This window comes from Macaca fascicularis, chromosome 6 (assembly GCF_037993035.2).
Source record: "Macaca fascicularis isolate 582-1 chromosome 6, T2T-MFA8v1.1".
Lineage (NCBI taxonomy): Eukaryota > Metazoa > Chordata > Mammalia > Primates > Cercopithecidae > Macaca > Macaca fascicularis.
Window position 1 is genome coordinate 131,876,796 of NC_088380.1, and position 23,083 is coordinate 131,899,878.

A 23,083-nucleotide genomic window follows, 5' to 3' on the forward strand; every position below is an offset into this window, starting at 1 on the left:
TGAAGTGTTTCCTCTGTGTTTTCTTCTAGTAGTTTCTAGTAGTTGTAGTTTTGGTTCTTTCTCACTCTCCTCATTATCAAGTTGGCCTTAACCATGGAAAAAGCTAGTAATTTATCTCTTGCTTGCCAACACCTTCACCATTTCTCTCCAGGGCATCCTCGCCCCTTAACCACATTGAAGCCTTGCTCAAACTTCTCAAGTTCAGTGTTTTACCATCTTGGAAATTAGAATATGGTAAGGCCAGTGGAAAAGTTTTTTAGTGAAGTATCAATTACCATACAAATATGAGGTATAATCACACAGAAAGCGTGCTGAAACCTCACTCAGAATTCAAACATGGTCTCTTCCCCAGGCATAAGAACAATGTAGCTCAATTTATATTTTTTAAAGCATTAAAATAACTTATTAAAATGACATTGCTGCCTCACTGCCACTAGGGCATGATTCTGAATTATTTTTCTAGTGGCTAATTGATGAGTAATAAAGATAGTTTTCCACTGTGTGGTCTGCCTTTTTCATGATCTGCTTGCCTCATGGTTAGCTAGGGCTAAGAGTTCAATCTGTGGCCAAGGGTAGGGTGAAGCTATATGACCCGTTTAGGTTTTAAACCTATCACTTTCACGTCATCCAAAATAACTAACCACAAACACAGGCATTCGAAAGTAAAATTCCCATCCTGGTATGTTCAGTCTTAACTTTTGAGATCAGAGAGTTGCAAAATAATCATTTTTTTTAAAGTCTAAATTACTCTGCAAAAGTTGTCTTGTGCTCTTTGTTAATATGCTTCAAATAAGACATCATCAGCCTGCCTTCTATTGCTATAGAGCAAACATTGTGTACTTCTTGCTATGTACTAAAAGCTTCACTTAAATGCACTGTATTAAATTAGTTATTCCTTACTAATTTAAGCTCTACAAAATAGCTATTATTCCAGCATTATAGATGGATAAACGGAGGCATATAGAGACTAAGTAACATGATAAGTGGTAGAACTGGTATTGCATGCAGCTGAAGCTGTAGCTGCAAAGACTATGACCACTCCGCAGTCCTGCTCTCCACCCCCAGTGATCTTGAGCTACTGCCATCTGCAACAACAAGCACAGACTTGCTTTCTCCTTTTGTTTTCCTTTTTTGTCATGATTCTATCCAGTCATGGTCCAATTCAAATGTCAGCTCTCTCAATCGCTTTGCCTGAGACCCTCACCCAAATAGTAATTATAATAGTTTATCAGTATTCCCATAGTACTTTATTCTTTCTTTTATCTTGACACCATATACTAATGCAGATAATTCATCTATGTCTGTTTCTTTCCTAGCAGGCTGGGAACCACAGAGTTGTTACATCCTGTATTTCCAGAATCTGTATAACATCTGGCCTATAGTAAGAACTCAATAATGATTTATTACATTAAATTGAAATAAAATAGTTGACACTGGGCCTTAGTATGAATCTGAAAATGAAAAAAATAAAATAAAAGTATTTATATAGCTGGGTATTTCTGGATTGAAATACATAAAATATTCACTGGGTTTATTTAATATATATTTAGTACCAAAACTTGGGCAGGTGTGCAATTTAAAGTGGGCTGGGGAGGGAGTCATATCTTCAACTCTTGATCTGAAGGGGTCTTGGGGAAAAATAAAGTTTACCTTCTGGTAAAGGTGTATTTGTAACATATCTGAAAACTTCATTAAATTTTATTTCATTTCACTTTGCCACATGCCAGTCTGGTAACAAGCTGACACACTTATACCATAGAGTTTAAAGTTGAAAGCAAAATGATTTTCTGTCTTCCTTGATTATGGCTGCCTCAGTGTACTGTTATGAAAAAAGTCGATTGTATGTTTCCTGCTAGCCTTCTTCCTTCAGTGCAGCTCCCCACGTGCATGGAGTGGGTCACACATGTCTTCTTCTCCATGTTGCTGGTGTGCTTTGGACATGGATTTCATCATGGGTAGTATCTGTCTCTAGCTATCCATCATCATCTCACTTTAGACATTAGTAAGTCCTCCCAAAGGAGGTCGAAAAGAAAAAAAAAACAAAGCAATCCAATCTCCTTGAAGAGAGGATTTCATTTATGCTTGAAGATGTAATTAGTTACCCTATACTGGTCAATGACGGGCATTCAACTTCCTCTCTTTTAATCATTTTCCACATCCATTTCGTCACCAAGATATGTCAGCAAAACCTTCATGATATATCTTAAACCTGACCAATTTTGTGCTACTACCACCCTAGTCCCTCTCTTGTCTGAACTTATATTTATTATAAAATAACTTTTCTAACTTGCCTTCTGGCTTTCATTCTTGATATCTATTCTCCACCTGCAACCACAGTGAGAACTTGAAATTGTAAATCAAAGCATGTCACTCCTCTGTTTTCAAACCTCCATTGGATCTTGCTCTCTCTCGCGCGCTCTCTCTCTCTGTCTCCCCCCCTCCCCTCCCTCCCTCCCTCCCTCCTTTCCTTGTTCTTTCTTTCTTCTTTCTTTCCTTTTTTTGAGATGGAGTCTTGCTTTGTCACCCAGGCTGGAGTGCAATGGCACAGTCTCAGCTCACTGCAACCTCCGCCTCCTGGGTTCAAGCAGTTCCCCAGCGTAGCCTCCTGAATAGCTGGAATTACAGGCAGGTGCCACCATGCCCGGCTAATTTTGTATTTTTAGTAGAGATGGGGTTTCACCATATTGGCCAGGGTGGTCTTGAATTCCTAACCTCAGGTGATCCACCTGCCTTGGCCTCCCAAAATGTTGGGATTAGAGGCATGAGCCACCGTACCTGGCCTCAACCTCCAATGGCTTTCATCACACTTAGAATAATGTCCAAAGTCATTACCATAGCTCTACATGACTTGACCCTGGCTGTCCCTTCAAACTCACTTTCTACCACTCTACCACTTGCTCACACCATGAAACATAAACTGGCTTCTCTGATGTTCTAGAACTCGTCAAAGACATTCTTAAGCCCAGGCCTTTGTACCTGCCATTCAGACCCTCTGCCTGGAATACTCTTGCTCCACACATTCACAGTGTTCACTTCTGTTTAATTTGTCTCTGTGCCAGAAAGTAGCTTGTCTAAAAATATTTCTTTCAGACATACTCTATTCCCTTACTGAACTTTCTTTCTTCACAGTATTTTGATTTGTCTATTGTGCATTTTCTACTAGAATGTAAACACTCTGAGATCAAGGACTGCCTTGTTCATCATTTTATTCCTAGCAGATACATATGGTACATAATAGATAGTCAATAAATATATGTTGAATAAGTGCAATTTAATTTAGTTCTAGATCTAACATATGGGTTCTTAACAGCATCTTTGCTTAAGTGTTGGAAAATTTGAGTTGCTCAATTTCAACAACTGCTAGTGACCTTTTAGGAAAATTGTTGCAAATACTTAGTTCTTTAGTTTTTGAAGAATGTTACTGATATAGAAATAAAACAAAAGATGATTTACAGACAGAGCAGTGGAGAGAGGGTAATTGGAAAAGAGAAAGATGGAGTTTTTATTGTTTTCAGCAATTTAAAGTGTGAATACTGTGTTGAACCACTTTGCATATAAAGATCCCCTGAAATCTTGTTAATATGACTGATAAAAATGATAGGAATAGATATTTATATCTTTTTAAGTCTCAGTTAGTAGTCAGTACATTTGAGGTAATGCTTTAGACTTTAAACTTTGCCAAGATTTGCCAAATTTGCAATCCTTTTGGAAAATATTATCTGAGCCTGACTGGGTACCTGGGAAAGATTTATGGAAGTTGTTGAACGTTACAAATAGGAGGAGGAATTCATTCCATTCTTTGTGGGTTGAAGTTGAAACATACTGGAAGTTACAGGCCTCTGTGTCTTTCACTTTGGATGCTTGGCTGCATTTAAACTCCATAAGCAAAGATTAGTGTAAAAGTAGCCTCAGCTGATAAAGCCTAGACTCACATAGCTCAAACCTTTAATTTGAATGACTCAATTGCACTCTTACTCGGTGACTTTCTAAAGGAAACTATTTAGTATGCTTAGTATATCATAATACTCCCCATGTCATCTATTTTAAAACACAGCTCATATATAAGTTGACAGCATCCCACAGCTCTGACCCCAGTGGTGGTGCTGACAATAGCTGGGCAATTCACTGGAAACCACAAGATACATTTTGCACTGTGGATTTGATAATGGGTTGTAGCGTTTCACTACTGGAGAAACAGAGTTACATAATTTTGGAGAAGTAAGAGACTTTACATGGCATCTACTCAGACTCTTGCTCTTTACAGTTACCAGAAACCAGTCCCCAAGCAGGGAAGTGGCAACTCATTTTCATCAAAAAATGAGCTGGCAGTAGAGCTGAAACTGGAATATGGTCTTCTGATTGCTAGTCCAGAAATCTTTTATTTTGATATGGTTGGGGAGCATACTTTATTGTAAGTTTCACCAGTGTGGCAGGCATAATTTTGGCCCCCATGACCTTCATCTCTTGATGTTATATCTATAAATATGTTTTCTCACATGCCTAATGGGACTTTCAGATGTCAGTAAGGTTACCAATCAGCTGACATTAGCATAGGGAAATTATCCTGGATTATCTGGTTGTAACCAATGTAATCACATAAACTCTTAAAAGGAGATAAGAGATCAGCAAGATAGGAAGTAAGGAAGGATCAGACATGCCACTGATAGCTTAGAAATGGAGAGTTCAGGAGCCAAGGAATGCGGGAAGCCATGGGAAACTTCAACCAACAGCCAACAAGGAAATGGAAACCTTAGTCCCACAGTCACATGGAACTAAACCTGCCAACAACTCGAATGAGCCTAGAAGTGGATCTTTCCCGGAGCCTCCAGAAGAGAGTGTAGTGTCAATAATACCTTGATTTCAATTTCAGAATCCAGCTGAGTCATGAAAACTGAAAGAACCAATAGGTGTTGTTTTAAGCCACTAAGTTTTTGGTAATTATTTTTTTAGAGCAGCAATAGAAAAAGGATGTAACCAATTCGTTAAAATGCTTCTCTCATCTTTTCTTAACTGTTGACAAGTGTCCTTACAAGAGTGGCAACATTTCCTTCCCTACATAGGGAAATGTTTATGAAAATATCAAATTGCATTATAACCTTCACCCACACACTAACAGGGCTTCACCCATCTGGGGAAAGTGTCCTTCAGATCTTTCCGGAGGTTTCCAGTGGGATGGATTACTTATGTCTTCTCACCAGTTGCCCCTTTCTCTCCTTCTCTGGCCCCTCTTGCCCATTTCCAGTGCTTTGTCAATGTCTCAGTACATCATGAGGTGAATGACATCCCAGATAAGGGAGATGCTGCAGGATGCTCCCCAAGCTTTGAATTCCAAGGAGCAGAAGCTTGGTTGGTTCTGCACAGAGGCAGGGAGAACAGCCGTCCCTGTCTCAGAGCCACTCATAGTCACCGGGCTCCAAAGCAGCTCTCCTGGTGCTTGGGGGCCTCATGAGGTCTTTTCTGCTTTCTGTGCAGAAGAACCTCACGGGATCCCTTGATTGCTTTCCACTTTGTAGCATCTCTTTCTAGAAGGAGAATGAAAACCACTTTATAAGACATGATATGGGAATACTGCCCTCCTCTTTCCCTCGGCTCCTCACTCACTGAAACATCTCTTCTCTCAGTTATAAAACAAAAACTCTCACCTACTCTACTGAAGACAAGCCAGAGAGTAGGCATGAGTGTATGTGTGTTTGTGTGTGTGTAATTGTTAGTGGTAACCAGCACAAATGTTCCCTCTACATCTATGAATATGAGTCATTGGCACCTGATTAAAATAAATCAGATAAGCTTTACAATCTCTCCCAGTATATATTGATAATAGGCATTGTAGTGGGCTGAAGGGTGTTCTTCAAAAAGATATGTCCACTTGCCAATCACCAGAACCTGTGAACATTGCTTGATAAGGCAAAAAGACATAATTAAGTTAAATGTTTTGTGAGGAGGAGTTTGTCCTGGATTATTTGGTGGGGCCTAGATCCAATGGCAAGTTTTTATAAGAGTGAGGTAGAGTGGGGATTTTGACAGACACACCAGGTGGAAGTCAGACAGAAGAGGAGGCAATGTGGCCTTGGAGGCAGAGATTGAAGTGATACACCCTCAAGCCAAAAAAAAAAAAAAAAAAAGTGCCTGAAGACAGCAGAAACTGGAAGAGAGAAGTACGTGATTCTCCCCAAGTGTCTCTGACTGGAGGGAGTGCAGTCCTCCTGAGACCTTGATTTCAGACTCCTGGCCTCCAGTACGATGAGAAAATAAATTTCTCTTCTCTTAAGCCAAGGTTACAGTAATTTGTTATGGCAGCTGCAGAATACCAATACAGACAACACACCGTTAGGTTTTAAAATTGTGTAAAACACATAAAACTCTATCTATTTTAGACACTTGTTTGTAAACAGACATGTAAATTAGTGTTAACACTATCAGAAGTTGAACTTAGAATATTAGGTGTAAGTATTTGTCAATGAGATCGCTCCCCTTAAAAGCCTGTAACATTGTTGTACTGGCTGTTGCTAATCAATTTATATTATTGAAAGCTTATTCTGAGTAGATTAAATCAATATGCCAGAAACCAAGAGGGAGGGGGAAACAGCGAATACAATGAAATAGTAAGAGTAATAATAGTAATAATATCTGGCACTATGCTAAGTGCTTTGCATATAATACACTTCACCTTTACAACATCCCTGTGAGGCTGGAACTTTTATTATCCTACTGTACAGAACACCAAATCACTGAGAGGTTAGGCAACTTGCCCAGGGTCTTAGAGATGGTAAGTGGCAGAGCTGAGATTGAGTTTGTATTCATTTGACTGCCACTGACTTTGGGTGATGGAGAGAAGTATACCTCAGAGGATAGAGAAACTTTCAATTGCTGTCATGCCCAGCTACAAATAAACTTCAAAAAAATCACCACCATCTGATACTGTACTTCCTATGGAGGATAATTTCTGCAGAGTGAGTCCAGATTCTTAGCAGACCTGTGATAATATTAATACCTTGTTCTAAGTATTCAGTTTTCTCCTTAGGGCTGGGTTCACTCGTGGAGGACTCATGAGAGAGTGGGAGAATGTTGCACCTAAGCTCTGTTTTTTCTTTCCTCTAATTTAGATATATACAGATCTCAAAGTCTCTGACAATCAAGGCTCTGTTTCTACATAGGGCTTATGGGAAATAATCACGCCCCCAGAACAAGATCGTTTTTACTGGAAGGATCACTCGTCAGTGAGGCGAAGGGGGAAAGGTATGGTAAGGCCTGTTTGTTTAACTTCTCCCAGCCCCTTCTTTGGAGCAGTTTTGAATTTCCTGGCTTGGCTGCCTCATCACATCACAGGCAGATGTTTGAAGCTCTTGTGCTCCGTGAAGGTGAAAGAAGCAGACAACCGCCTATTTTGTTTCTCTTTTTTTAGGTTTTTTTGTTTTTGTTTTTGTTTTTTTTTCTGACAGTCTCACTCTGTTGACCAGGCTAGAGTGCACTGGTAAGATCTTGGCTCACTGCAACCTCCGCCTCCCAGGTTCAAGGGATTTTCCTGCCTCAGTCTCCCAAATAGCTGGGATTACAGGCGTGTGACAGTATGCCAGCTAATTTTTGTATTTTTAGTAGAGATGGGGTTTCGCCATGTTAGCCAGGCTGGTCTGAAACTCCTGGCCTTAGGTGATCCTCCTGCCTTGGCCTCCCAAAGTGCTGGGATTACAGGTGTGAGCCACTGCGCCCAGCCTGTTACTTCTCTTTGTCTCCAAGTTGATGGACAAGAGGCTGTGAACTTTGATATACCAAAGAATCATGGGGCTTGTGAGGTTGAAACTGCAGCAAACAGATGCCTCCTTTATAGCTGGAGAGGCCAAGAGAGGAGACTGCCTTGTGGGCAAGAACTCAGGATGTGTGAGACAGTGTGCCAAAACAGTTAACAGAAATTATGAAGCAATTTCGATTTATGTTGCAGCAAAAAGAAGGAACAGAGGAAACTGAACTTCCAGTGAGGTCTGATAATTAAACTCAGGCGTACTGACAGGGTAGCTGAACACAACAGATAAATAACTACTCTCCGGTAATTATAAGGCAGGATGGTAACATACTAGACAAGCTGGCTTGCTCGGTATTTTCAAGGCTGACATTTCGATTCTAGGGGATATTTGGATCTGTGCTAACAGATTTCTTTCTTTTTCCACACTTGCTTTTCCTTTTCCACTCCCCATTGCTTGCTGAAAATAAAATGTGATTTTAAAGTGCCACTGTTCAGCATGTTTCATGCATTCGCTTCGCCTCACATAGCAGACCTCAAAGCCCACTGCTGCCGGACACAGTTGCTGAAGTGGCGTCTGCTTTTCTAAACACTCTAATTATTTTAAAGATTTTAATCAGACGTCCCCTATTAGAAGAATATGGTGCAAATCACATAGTCCATTTACAATCCTTCCTTAGCCATAGACTGCTAGAGTTTTTAACTAATCATTTCCTAGCACAAGCACTTCTTTTCACAAAAAGGAAACGGAGGCAATGGGTTCTTGTCTAAGATGCACTATTTTCAATAGAAAGAAAGCAGACGCTTAAGTCAAGGAAACAAAACCATTCTCTTTTGTGAATAGGGATCACGCCCAGACACCCAATTTTCCTTCTGTCTTTGAGAATAATGTTAAAATACTTTTAAGAGGGGAATTTACATAATAGAATACAGATGTTGCCATTTTCTATGTGATGTGTAGACTGTAGACTGCATGGTATATAGACTTGATTTTCAGGCAGAAACGTTAAAATGAGTGTTTTTTTCAGTGTCTGTCCCATAATCAGACCATCCCATGAAGAATGAAGATCTGTTCCTGTAGGTCTCTAGCCTCAAGGATCTGCTGTGTCGTGACTCACATTCCAGATGGTATAGATTTACTTTGTTGACCCAAACCCCGTGTTTTCTTTCTTTTTTTTTCTTTTAATTTAAAAAAGCAGTATCATAATTTATTAATTGTTCTCGGGGAATGAACTTCCAATGCCCATCTTGTGGCCTGGCAGGGAGAAATTTCCCAGTTCTGTTTGAGCGAGCTGTCCACTCCACTTGGCACTTGAACAGGCTAAAACGGAATGTCTTTTGTTGTAAACACCTAATTTGTTCATTTTGAACTGTCTGAGTAACTAGATCAAAGACCAGTGTCAAATGCCCAAAGCAGTGTTTGTCAGCAGTGGACTTTTTATTCTTCTTGTTCTATAGCAACTGAAAGGGAAAAAGACTCGTACTGTATTTCCACAAAAGCGTAGGGAAGCTCGCGTTGGCAGCCTCTTGCAACAGAATGAATACATGCTACTGAGTACAGACCATTTGTCTCCTGATTACAACAGACCCCAGGGGAACTGGTGTTGGCTTTGAATTCCACCTCTCTTTTACTGAGCGCCTCCTCGCCGTGATAGTTCCACCCCCAATCCTCACGGCACAGAGCGCCAGGGACTCAGATCTCCTCTCTGCTGTGGGTTTTAGTCGCTTTCTAAATTCAAACAGGGCTCTCTTGTTTGAAATGTGTTGACTTGTCTTGAACAGTAACATATATTTTTAAACTCTTCTCATTTGGAATTCAGCAGTGGCCATAATGAATGCCTTTAGTGCTCCTGTGTGTTTGATATGCATGATAACAAGGGCTACGGTGTAGAGGAAGGAAACAGAGAATGGCAACCTAAAAAGTCACCCAGTTCCTAATATTAAAAATGCTACAAAAATGGTGGAGCATACAATGGTCTTACTAGTTATGTGTGAGCCCACCAGACCATTTTCCCCATTGATTTATAAGGGCTCATGTTGTGTTTTTCTCCCTGCAGTATTTTTTGGAAATGGATGAGAATGTGTCTTTATTATGCTAAGAGTACAGCTTTATTATTAGGCAGTCTTGAGGGCTGCTGGGATGTATTCTCCTTAATTACACCTATTTTCACTGATATTCCCTAAGAACTGCTCATATTTCCATTGGAAGGCCAAGTTTGGCCTGAAAGGTTCACTTCCTACTTAACAGCAGTTGCAGTCATTAACATTTTTTTTCTTGTTTAGTTTTGCTTTATTGTTCATTTCCTTTAAAGGAAAGTAGATTGTAAAACATTCGTGAAAGTTTCCTCTATTTCAGATTATCTGAATTTTTACACATTCGTCTCTGTTTTTTTCTTATATTCTTACTTTATTTTCCACCTTTGCAGTTATTTTTTCTTATATTAAGAAAGAGAAAAGCAAGCTGTCATTTGACAGTCTCTTTTCCATTATGTTTGCACTGCTGGGAAACGCTGGAACAAAGGCATTCAAAGTGTTACTGAATGGGGATCAGCATTCAGCCCTGCTGGTGAGGCTGCAATCAGCCTGACTAGGATGAAAATGCGTGCTTTTCAACACTGGTTGGAGATGTTTGTGTTTATCTTTGGAATGCATGCCTGGTCCATGCAGTCACGTGATGTGTTTTTGCCATGTCCTTATGTGTCCCAGCTTTTTCTGTGGTAGAATGGAAGAAATGGAATGTGACCCGTTAACCCTTAGTCGGTATGAAGTAATCCAACAGATACTTCTCAAACACAAAGAGTCCCTGCTCATGTCAAAGTCAAGTTCTAAAACATGTTTAGTTCCTGTCCTGTTCTAGCCAGATGTGCGTGTGGAGAAGCTATGCCACTTCTGCTGACACGTTGGTAGCGAACAGTTCTGGGGTCGTAAATAGCAAGAGTGGGATGAACCAAACAGGCAGTAGGTGTCCTCAGGCCTGGAAAAGGCATAGGAGGGTTGGGGTGGTTAAGTCACAGTGTTTATGTCTCCCATGTGCCAATTAAGATATAGAGCATTTCTACCACCCCTAAAATTTTATTGTGCCATTTCACAGTCAGTTTCGTCCCTAGCCTACAAGTATCCCTGTAGATTAATTTTTCTGTGAACACATTTTCTTTTGAATTGCCAAACCATGTCATATAATGTATATGGCACATCAGAAAGACAGATAGTACTGCTTTGGACTTGAGATCTTAGGTCCAATTGATACTAACACTTGAATTCATCTGACAATATCAAATGTAATCTCTGTGTATTGAAGATTTGTTGCAAACTGTTCTTTTATTTTTCTCCCCAAACTATTTAGTACTGATGACACTTCCTGAAAAATAAAGAGACTCAGTGGATGTTTATAAGTATTTGGTTTATAAACTACTAAGCAAAGGTCTTTCAAGTTAAAGTTTGAAATGGGCCCAAAGGCTCCAAGGGTCCTTAGAATAAAAGTTTCATAGCACAGTTGCAACTCTTTTAAAAACCTCTTTGAAGCTGAATGCATTGGCTCACGCCTGTAATCCCAGCAATTTGGGAGGCTAAGACAGGTGGATCATTTGAGGTCAGGAGCTCGAGACCAGCATGGCCAACGTGGTGAAACCCTGTCTCTACTAAAAATCCAAAAAATATTAGCTGGGCGTGATGGTGTACACCTGTAATCCCAGCTACTCAGGAGGTTGAGGCAAGAGAATCGCTTGAAGCCAGGAGACAGAGGATGCAGTGAGCCAAGATCACGCCACTGCACTCCAGCCTGGGTGACAGAGTGAGATGGCATCTCAAAAGAAAAATAAAACAACAAAACAACAATAAAAAAATTAAAAAAAAAATCCACCTATTTGAGAGCTTGTTTGAATTTTCTAGCAGGGGATCGTAGCTATTCGTATACCCTTGGTGGAAGACTGGCCCTCCTTTATCAGGGATGGTTATCCCCTTTGACTGAGCATGCATCTTCGGGAGGGATGCACAAAGAGCGGTGAGGGAGGAAGGCGACACCCACCTAGCCAGCCAGATCAGCCAAATCAACCCTGGCGCTCAATGGGGTGATGTGTCGAGCTAGATCACCCTCACATCCAGTAACTTCTTTAAAAACCTCTTTGGATTCGCTAAAACTCTCCTTCTCTTTGTAGAACACAGTGACTAATGTCCATCATTCTCTCTCTGCAATCATCCCGCTAGTGGGCTGTTCTCTGGGGGCGGGGGGGGGGGGGGTTGTACATTTGCCTCACCTGTTGAATTGGTGCCTACCAAGCATTTATTATGTTTATACTACACAAATTTTACTTCCTGTTGTTATTTAATTTAATAACTATTATACCAAGTGGCAAAATATGAATGTCAGGGAAAGAGTTTTGGGTTTCTCTGGGGAGAAATTTAATGTCAAGGAACGACAAAGTTGATTTTTGTTGTTGTTGTTGTTGTTGTTTTTTAAAGAAACCCCCAAAACTTGCTATCAAATTAGGTGGATAAGACAACTATAAAAAAATAAATAAATAAAAAAGGAAAGAATGTGTCTTTAAATTCTAAGACATCTAAAGAAACAGTCAGAATTCAAAGCTGATGCATCTTGGAAGTCCCCTCCCCTCCCCTCTTTCCTTTTCCTTTTCCTTTTCCTTTTCCTTTCCTTTCCTTTCCTTTCCTTTCCTTCCTTTCCTTTCCTTTCCCCTGCCCCTTCTTTTCCTTTCCTTTCCTTTCCTTTCCTTGCCCCTGCCTCTGCCCCTGCCCCTGCCCCTGCCCCTGCCCCTGCCCCTGCCCCTTCTTTTCCTTTCCTTTCCTTTCCTTTTCTTTCTTTGTTTGACAGGATGTCCCATCAGCCAGGCTGGAGTGCAGTGTCGCAATCATGGGTCACTGCAACTTTCACCTCCCAGACTCAGATGATTCTTCCACCTCAGCCTCCCAAGTAGCTAGGACTACAGACACGCAGAACCACAGCTGGCTAATTTTTGTGTTTTTGGTAGAGATGGGGTTTCAACATGTTGCTCAGGCTGGTCTTGAACTCCTGGCCTTAAGCAATTCGCCCACCTTGGCCTCCCAAAGTGCTGGGACTACAGGTGTGAGTCACCATGCCTGACCTGTTTATTTCTATTTAATAAACTACTATCTGGCACTTTCAATGAGTCAGGTGCTGTTCTAAGGATTTTTCATCCTCATAACTACTGTGCATGGTAAGTAATGTCCCATTTGACATATAAGGAAACTGAGGCACAGAGAAGCTATGCAACTTCCTAAAAGTCACACAGCTAGCAAGTGGCAGAACTGAGATTGAGAACACAGTAGCTTTGTCCAGAGCCTCTTCTCTTCCCACTGTGCTATCCTGCCTCTCTTTATCCACCACAATTTATGCAACTGTCCAACTAGTATACCCACTTGCCAGGTGGGGAAGGCTGTGGTCCTTCGTCAAAAGACTAAAAATAAATGAATACCTAAACCAAATTTACACTTTAGTTAAACTAAAATGCTTACCACTCTTTGTTTTTAAAAATTATTTTAATAGTTTTTTGGGGGAACAGGTGGTGGTTGGTTACATGGATAAATTCTTTAGTGGTGATTTCTGAGATTTTGGCGCACCCATCACCTAAGTAGTGTACACTGTACCCAATGTGTAGTCCGTCATCTGTCACCCTATCCCCACCCTTTTCCCCAAAGTCCCCAAAGTCTATTATATTATTCTTATGCCTTTGTGTCCTCACAGCCTAGCTCCCACTTAGAAGTGAAGACCATAGGTTTGGTTTTTCATTTCTGAATTACTTCACTTAGAATAATGGTCTCCAACTCCATCCAGGTTGCTATAAATGCCATTATTTCGTTCCTTCTTGAGGCTGAGCAATACTACTTTCTCATGGGATTTTTTTTTTCTTGCTGGTTTGTCAGAATTCCTTGTAGATTCTGGGTATTAGTCCTTTGTGGATGCATAGTTTGAGAAGATTTTCTTCCATGCTGTGGGTTGTCTGTTTACTTTGCTGATTTTCTTTTGCTGTGCAGAAACTTTTTAGTTGATTAAGTCCAACCTATTTATCTTTGTTCTTGTTGTATTTGCTTTTGGGTTCTTGGTCATGAACACCTGAGCCGGTGTCTAGAGGAGTTTTTGGATCTGTTTCCATTTGTTGGTGTTACCTATGACTTCTTTCAGCAGTGTTTTGTAGTTTTCCTCGTAGAGATCTTTTGTCTTCTTGGTAAGGTATATTCCTAAGTATTTTATTTTTCTTGGAGCTGTGGTAAAAGGGGTTGAGTTATGAATTTGATTCTCACCTTGGTCATTGGTGATGTATAGCAGTGCTACTGATTTGTATGCATTGATTTTGTAAAGCGAGCATCCTTGTCTTGTTCCAGTTCTCAGTGGAAATGTTTTCAACGTTTCCCCATTCAGTATAATGCTGGCTGTGGGTTTGTCATAGATGGCTTTTATTACTTTAAGGTATGTCACTTTTATGCTGATTTTGCTGAGGGTTTTAATCATAAAGTGATGCTGGATTTTGTCAAATGCTTTTTCTGCATCTGTTGAGATGATCATATGATTTTTCTTTTTTACTTCTGTTTATATGGTGTATCACATTTATTAACTTGCATATGTTAAACTATCCCTGTATCCCTGGTATGAAACCCGCTTGGTTATGGTGTATTTTTTTTTTTTTTTTTTTTTGATATGCTATTAGATTCTGTTACCTAGTATTTTGTTGAGGATTTTTGCATCTATATTCATCAGGGATATTGGTCCGTAGTTTTCTTTTTTGTTATGTCCTTTCCTGACTTTGGTATTAAGGTGATACTGGCTTCATAGAATGATTTAGGGAGGATTTTCTCTTCCTCTATCTTTTGAAATAGTTTCAGTAGAAATTAGTACCAATTCCTCTTTGAACGTCTAATAGAATTCAGCTGTGAATCCATCTGGTCCTGGACCTATTTGTTGGCAATGTTTTTATTACTGTTCCAATCTCACCACTTGTTATTGGTCTGTTCAGAGTTTCTGTTTCTTCCTGGTTTAATCTAGGAGGGTTGTATATTTCCAGTAGTTTATTCACCTCTTCGAGGTTTTCTAATTTGTGTGCAGAAAGGTGTTCACAGTCTTGAATGATTTTTTGTTTCTGTGGTATCAGTTTTAATATCTCCTGTTTTATTTCTAATTGAGCTTATTTGTATCCTCTCTCTTCTTGTTTAATTATTGACTTTCAAAAACCTTTTCAAAGAACCAGCTTTTGTTTCATTTATCTTTTGTTTTTTTTTTTTTTTTGCCTCAGTTTCATTTAGTTCTGCTCTGATCTTTGTTATTTCTTTTCTTTTGCTGGGTTTGTGTTTGATTTGTTCTTGTTTCTTTACTTCCTTAAGATGTGAGTTTAGGTTGTCTATTTGTGCCTTTTCAGGCTTTTGATGTAGGCATTTAATACTATGAACTTTCCTCTTAGCGCTGCTTTTGCTATATCCCAGAGGTTTTGATAGGTTATGTCACCATTATCATTCAGTTCAAAGAATTTTTAAATTTTCATCTTGATTTCATTGTTGTCCCAAAGATCATTCAGGAGCCAATTATTTAATTTCCATGTATTTGTATAGTTTTGAGGATTCTTTTTGGAGTTTCAATTTTTATTCCACTGTGGTCTGAGAGAGTGCTTGATATAACTTCAGTTTTCTTAAATTTATTGAGAGTTTTTTATGGCCTATCATATGGTCTATCTTGGAGAATGTTCTAGGTGTTGATGAATAGTATGTATATTCTACAGTTGTTGGATAGAATGCTCTGTAAATATATGTTAAGTCCATTTGTCTGTGTTATAGTTTAAGTCCATTGTTTCTTTGTTGACTTTTTGTCTTGATGACCTGTCTAGTGTTGTCAGTGGAGTATTGAAATCCCCCACTATTATTGTGTTGCCGTCTAACTGATTTCTTAAGTCTAGTAGTAATTGTTTTATAAATTTGGGAGCTTCACTCTTAGGTGCATATATATTTGGGATTGTGATATTTTCCTGTTGGACTAATCTTTTTATAATTATATAATTTTTTTGTCTTTTTTCACTGTTGTTGCTTTAAAGCCTATTTTATCTCATATAAGAATAGCTACTCCTCCTCACTTTTGGTTTCCATTTACAAGAAATATCTTTCTCCATCCCTTTACCTTAAGTCTTTGCGAGTCCTTATGCATTAGGTGAGTCCCTTGAAGATAGCAGATACTTGGTTGGTGGAATTTATCCACTCTGCCATTCTGTATCTTTTAAGTGGGGCATTTAAATCATTTACATTCAATGTTAGTACTGAGATGTGAGGTACTGTTCTATTCATCATGCTAGTTGTTGCCTGAATACATTGTGTGTGTGTGTGTTTCATTGTGTTACTGTTTTATAGGCTCTGTGAAATTTTTGCTTTGAGGAGGTTCCATTTTTGTGTATTTCCAGGTTTTGTTTCAAGATTTAGGACTCCTTTTAGCATTGCTTGTAGTTCTGGCTTGGTAGTGGCAAAGTCTCTCAGCATTTGTCTGAAAAAGACTTTATCTCTCCATTTATGAAGTGTAAGTTTCTGGATATAAAATTCTTGGCTGGCAACTATTTTGTTTGAGGAGGCTAAAGATTGGACTCCAATCCCTTTGGCTTGAGGGTTTCTACTGAGAAATCTGCTGTTAATCAGATAAGTTTTCCTTTATAAGTTACCTTTTGCCTCACAGATCTTAAGATTCTTTCCTTTGTCTTGACTTTAGATAACCTGATGGCTATGTGCCCAGGTGATGATCTTTTTGTGATTAATTTCCTGGGTGTTCTTTGAGATTCTGGTATTTGAATGTCTAGATCTCTAGTAAGCCCAGGGAAGTTTTCCTTGATTATTTCCTCAAATAAGTTTACCAAACATGTACATTTTTTTTCTTCCTCATGAACACCAGCTATTGTTATGTTTGGTCATTTAACATAATCTCAAATTTCTTAGAGGCTTTGTTCATTTTTAAAAAATTCATTTTTCTTTGTGTTGGATTGGGTTAAATCAAAAGGCTTGTCTTTGAGCTCTGAAGTTCCTTCTTCCACTTGATTCTATTGTGGAAAATTTCCAGTGTATTTTGTATTTCTCTAAGGGTACCTTTCATTTCTAGAAGTTGTGATTATCTTTTCTTTATATGTATTTCTCTAAAGACTTTTTCAATCATATCTTATATTGTTTTTTAATGTTCTTTAAGTTGATTTTCACCTTTCTCTAGTACCTCCTTGAGTAGCTTATTAATCAACCTGCTGAATTCTTCATCTGGCAATTCAGAGAGTTCTTGGTTTAGCTAGTGTGATATTTTGGAGTGTTATAGAATCTTTTTTTTTCATATTACCAGAATTACTTTTCTGGTTCCTTCTCATTTGGGTAGACTGTTTCAATGGAAAGATTTGGAACTCAAGGGCTGCGGTTCGATTTTTATGTCCCAAGTGGTGATCGCTTAATGTGGTGCTCTCTCCCTTCCCCTAGGAATGATTCTTCCTGAGAGCTAGACTGCAGTAATTGTTATTGCCCTTCTGAGTCTACCCACCCAGTGGAGCTACTGGGCTCTGAACTGTTGCTGGGGAATGTCTGCAAAGAATCCTGTTATATGATTCATGTTTGGGTCTCCCAGCCATGGATACCAGCATCTACTCCAGTGGAGGTGGCAGGGAGTGGAGTTGACTTTTTGGAATTCCTTGGTTGTAGTTTTGTTGAGTGTGCTGGTTTTATTCAAATGCTGGTTATGCTAGCAGTCAAGTTGTCACATGGACGGACTCAGGACCTCTGATTAGCCAGGATGTTGCAGGCAGTGAAATTAGCTGTTGTCTTCTCCTTTCTTGGGGCAGGGTTGTTCTTTTATGAGTTGCTGTAATGGCTTGAGTTGGTTGGCCTCCAGCCAGGAGGTGGTGCTTTCAAGAGAGCACCAGCTGCGGTAGTAGAAAGGAAATACAAGCTTGCCCTGTGTTGGCTAGAATAAGTGCTTGGGTTTCTCAGGTGATGGGCAGGGCCATAGAGCTCCCAAGAGTTTTTATGTCTTTTGTCTTTGTCTACCAGGGCAGTAAACCATCAGGTTGGGGCAGGGATAGGTGGGTCTGAACAAAACCTCACCTGGGGCAGGGCTTGCTGCGGATACTGTGGGGGATGGGGGGTGCTTCTCAGGCCAGTGAAGTTATGTTCCAAGGGGGTTATAGCTGCCTCTTCTACATCATACCGGTCACCAGGGAAGTGTGGGAAAGCCAGCAGCGACAGGCCTCACACTGCTCCCACACAGTCAGCAAGGCCACTCTCCCTCCTGCTGTGCCCCACCAGGAAGCTGTGCAGGGCTGAAACCTTGCCCCAGGCTACAAGCTTCCCCGCTGAGAAAGCAAGTAGAGCTCTCAGGCCTCTCACCTCCTAACTTCCCACACTGTCAGCAGTGGCTTCTGCACTCCTATCTGCACTTCCCATTCACTTCCCTGGATTCTGCTCAGAAAATTTGTGCTCAGTCAAAAATTATTAAAGCTCCGCTAGAAGCTTCCTTCAACTGTGGCCTCTCCCCCGTTCTGCTGGCTTCCTCCCTAAGGGCTGCTGTGAGATAAAGCCAGGGATGGCTTCCCTGGGCTCGAGCGCGGGACCAGGAGTGCCTACAGGGCTCTTCCCGCTGCTTCTTCTACTTTCATATTTTGTTTGGTTCTCTGAATCTGTTTCTGCTCTAGGTAAGGTTACATCTTTCTCTCATGATCTGGATTTTTAGGTTCCCCAGTGGGGATGTGTGTTCAGAGGCAGACATTTCCCCCTCTTCACACTTTGAAAACTCACAGTTTTTCAGCTGTCTCGAAGTTTGCAGCAGCAAGCCTCTTCTTTCAAAGGGTCTGTGAATTCTTTCAGTTTTCCTGTTATGTTCCTGCTGTAGTTCCTGGAGCAAAGGTTCATGATGTGCGTCTCCAGGTGCTGTTCTGTTTGTCCAAGTGGGAGCTTCACATTAGTCCTGTCTCCTATCTGCCATTTTCCTCTCTTCCTTGTGAATACCAGCTTTAACTCATTCTTATGTACTGATCTAATTCTGCTGGATAAGTGAGCTTCTACTCTACAAATAATGGCTCAACATCTTCATTTACCATCAAGTTTTTTAAAAGTACCACTGTTTATTAAATTTGTTAGCAAGGCCAATGTTATCTACAAAATAAAAAAAAAAATGGATTAGATAATTTATCAGACCCTTTTTAACTCATATGTTTTGTGGTCACATATGTTTAGCTTCTGAGTGGCTTTGTTAGCTTTACTTTGTTTTCTGACCACAGATGTACATAACACTGACTTTGTCCATCCATTTCATAATTGGAAAACAGAGAAAGTGGTAAGTTAAACAGACTCAAACCATCTACACTATTGGCAAACCAACTGTTGATAAGTTATTTTCTCTTGTGGAGGAGAAAAGTCTCTTTTTAATTCTTATTTTTTTTTAAATTAAGGACTAATTTATATACAGTGAAATGCTCAGATCTTGAGAAAACAGTTCCATGAGTTTTGTAAATATATACACCCATGTAACCTATACTTCAATTAAAATATATGTATCATTTTCATCACCTTAGAAAGTACTTTTGTGCCCATCTAGTCAATTTCCATTCCACCCTACAGGCAACCAATCTTCTGATGTTTTTTCCAATTGATGAGTTTTTTTCTAAACACATTTGTTTTTAAATTGCCATGCAATATTGTACAGAACATCAGAAAAACAAATAGTATTGCCTTTGGAGTTGAAGACTTAGGTCTAATTTTATAAAGCTTGGATTCATCTAACAATATAAAATTTAATTACTAGTTAAATAATACTATGCCAATTTCATTCATCTGTTGAATACTGATTTTTAAAACATCTTCTGAGAGAGGAAAACATGAATCCAAAGGCCTTGGGTTTTCACGGTTTTTCACAAGGTTTGCATGAATTTCTGTAAATAATGGAATTTCTCATTCTCTCTCTCTCTCTCTCATTCCTCATATGCAAATTGAGAGAATCAGACTAATGGCTTCTAAGAAAGACATCTTCTAGATTTAACACTCTTTGATGCTGTATTGTTTTCTCAGAGCACTACATCTAAAACACATTATGCATCCAAAATGAAAGTCATTACTTTTTAAAATATCCTTTGAATTATGTGGACGTTTATGTGGTTGTTGTAGAATGTGATACCTATGAAAGAAAAAAAAAATTAATTTCAAAGTCCTTTGCTCAGTTAGTATCCATTTATTTATGTTTTTAATGCTATTGCATGCCTTTAAAAAATAATGGGTGTTCTGGGTATCTATTGCTGTGTAAGAAACTTCCCCAAAACTTGATGGCATCAAACAATATATTTATTACTATCTCAGTTCTGTGGGTTGACCGGATTCAGTAGGGCAGTTTTCACTAGGGATTTCTTATGTGGTTGCCATGACATAGCAGCTAGAGGTGGCCGAATCTAAAGTAATCTGAAGGCGTCTTCACTCACATGTCTTGGGTTGGGGCTTGGCATGGCTGGAGTAGCTGGTAAAAGTTGGATATTTGTCCTTATGCAGCTTCCCCACATGGTTCACTGATCTTCCTCATGGCATAGGGGTTTCAAAATGCTTAGACTTTTCTTTTTTCTTTCTTTCTTTTTTTTTTTTTTTTCTAACATAATGGCTGGCTTTTCCCCAGAGTGAGTGATGTTAGCTAGAGAGACAGAATCCTGCTGCTAGGCTTCTGTGGGTGTAGCCTACGAAGGAGCCTAGTCATGAAGCATATCTTATCATCATCTCAACATTTCATTTGTAATTTGTAACTACACCTACCCAGATACAAAAGGATGGGAATTAGACTTCACTCCTGGAAGTGCCCTTCACTCCAGGCCGGGCACCATGGCTCATGCCTGTAATCCCAGCACTTTGGGAGGCCGAGGCAGGCAGATCATGAGGTCAGGAGCTCAGTATCAGCCTGGCCAGCATGGTGAAACCGTGTCTCTACTAAAAATACAAAAATTATCTGGGCGTGGTGGCGGGCGCCTGTAATGCCAGCTACTTGGGAGGCTGAGGCAGGAGGATCCCTTGAACCTGTGAGGTAGAGGTTGCAGTGAGATGAGATTGTACCGATGCACTCTAGCCTGGGTGACAGAGCAAGACTCTGTCTCAAAAAAAAAAAAAAAAAGAAAAGAAAAGAAAAAAAAATTGCAGCCATCTTTACTCTAACATAAGGAAGTTTATATTTTTAGATCTGTAGCCTGAGTCTCTCTCTTTTGTAAGCTTAACAAACTTTATTGTATAATTAATCATTTAATAGTTAACTCATCTATAAATCAAAACATCTCATAATTTTTAGATATGAAATCTTGACTAAGTTACCCCACCTGTTTTAAACTTGGACTTTTTATCTGTAAAAGTTGTCCTCTCTCCCTTTCAAAAGGATTATATGAGTCAGATGTGATAACATATGTAAAAGTATAAAACTATGAAAATCATGGAAATGTAAGTTATCATCTTGGTTATTATTAAAATAATTTTGACTCTATTTTTTTTTTTCTGCAAAACAGTGAAACAAAATAAATGTTTTCTTAAAGTAGTTGAATTTCCCAAGTCAGTTCTAGATATATCAACTTTTTCCTTTGCCATGAAAGGCCATGCTCACAGAGCCGTTTCCTGACCTCTGTACTTAAAATGGCCTCTGAGTCCAGGTTCACTGGCTCACGCCTGTAATCCAAGCACTTTGGGAGGCTGAGGCAGAAGGATCACTTGAAGTCGGAAGTTCAAGATCAGCCTGAGCAACATAGTGAGACCCCATCTCTGAAAAAAATTTTTTTAAAAAAGTAGCCAGGTGTGGTGGCATGAGTCTGTAGTTTCAGCTACTTGGGAGGCTGAGGTGGGAGGATGGCTTGAGCCCAGGAGGTTGAGGCTTCAGTGAGCCATGATCATGCCACTGCACTCCAGCCTCGTGATAGTACAAGAGCCAGTCTCAGAAAAAGAAAAAAAAAATTAAAATAGCTTCTATTGAGCTTACCATACTTAAAAAATAAAAAAATAAAAAATAAAAAACAAAACAAAAAAAACACTAACTCTAATCTCCACCTGGAGAAATATTGCATATTCATTCATCTACCTATTTGTTTTCCATCTCTTCTAGAACATGAAATCCTGTGGACAGAGACTCAGTTTCCTCAGTGCTGATAAGAAACTGGCAATTACCAGGCAATTAACAAACATTTTTGAATAAATGAATGACTGAATAAATGACTGGTGTTATTACCGTTGACCCATCTGGCATCCTAGTTTTGAAGTGTCTTTCCCTTTATAGCTCTTACAGCTTTCACTTACTTTTGCCTTCAGCAATATATTATAGTTCATCTTGAAACTAGTCACTTCCTAGAGTGAGTCCTTTTCTCAGTCTTCCCTCTCTAATATGGCCTCTTACAGTTATGATAAAATCTTGGCAATCCTTTTTGTGGCATGTGTCTGAAATATGTCTCATTCTTTCCATTTTTACTACCATTGTCTCAGGCCAGGGATTTATCATAATCTCTTATCTAAATTGTTACAAAAATACCCTAGGTAGTTTTCTTCTTCACTATTTTCTAAAAGCATTCGCATCCTAAAATGTTGATTTTTGTAATATTATTCTGCTCTTCACAAAACTTTGGGTGGTTTACCCATGGCAATGGGATGAACTTCAGGCTTCTAACTATTGTAGTCTTGTTGTGTCCCTATCTAGTTTCTGTCCACCTTTTCCAGCTGCATGGACTTCCAACACTCCAACAACGAAAGCCCTCTAAACTGGTGTGTTTTCATCTCAAGTGGGCATACAAATCACCTAGAAATAGTGTTAAAATGGAGATTCTGATTCAGAAGTTCAAGGATGGAGCTTGAGATTCTGCATTTCTAACAAGCTCCCAGGTGATGCCAATGCCTCCACTTAAGCCTCTGTTGGAGTAGCAAGGCTCCATCATTGAGCGTAGATGCCACGTGCTTCTACCTGTCTGCCTTATGCTGTTTCCAGGCTTGGATGTTCTTCACTCACCTCACTGTTGGGTGAATTCCTATATTCTGAAGATCTAAATCAAACACCATTTTTCTTAAAGCCTTTTTTTTTTTTTAAACCTTTTTCAGGAAGAATTAATCATGTGTTTTCTTTTTTCTTTTAATATTTTTAATTTTTGTGGATACATAGTAGGTGTATATATTTATAGGGTACATGAGATGTTTTGATACAAGCATGCAATGTGAACTAACCACATCATGGACAATGGGGTATCCATCCCCTCAAGCATTTATCCTTTGTATTACAAACATCCAATTATAGTCTTTTAGTTATTTTAAAATGTAAAATTGAGTTATTATTGACTATAGTCACCCAGTGGAATCATCTGTCTTCTTATAGTACTTTGTTGATATTTAGTT

At 39.4% G+C, this 23,083-nt stretch overlaps 1 long non-coding RNA gene across 1 annotated transcript in view; it reads left to right on the forward strand.

The window, feature by feature from the left end:
* LOC135971142 (uncharacterized) overlaps positions 1-21,945 on the forward strand; it is a 323,711-nt gene extending 301,766 nt beyond the window's left edge. Inside the window, exon 6 of the long non-coding RNA XR_010587222.1 lies at positions 21,813-21,945. This is a non-coding gene — a long non-coding RNA (uncharacterized lncRNA). The remainder of the gene's footprint in view (positions 1-21,812) is intronic.
* The last annotated feature ends 1,138 nt before the right edge of the window (positions 21,946-23,083 follow it).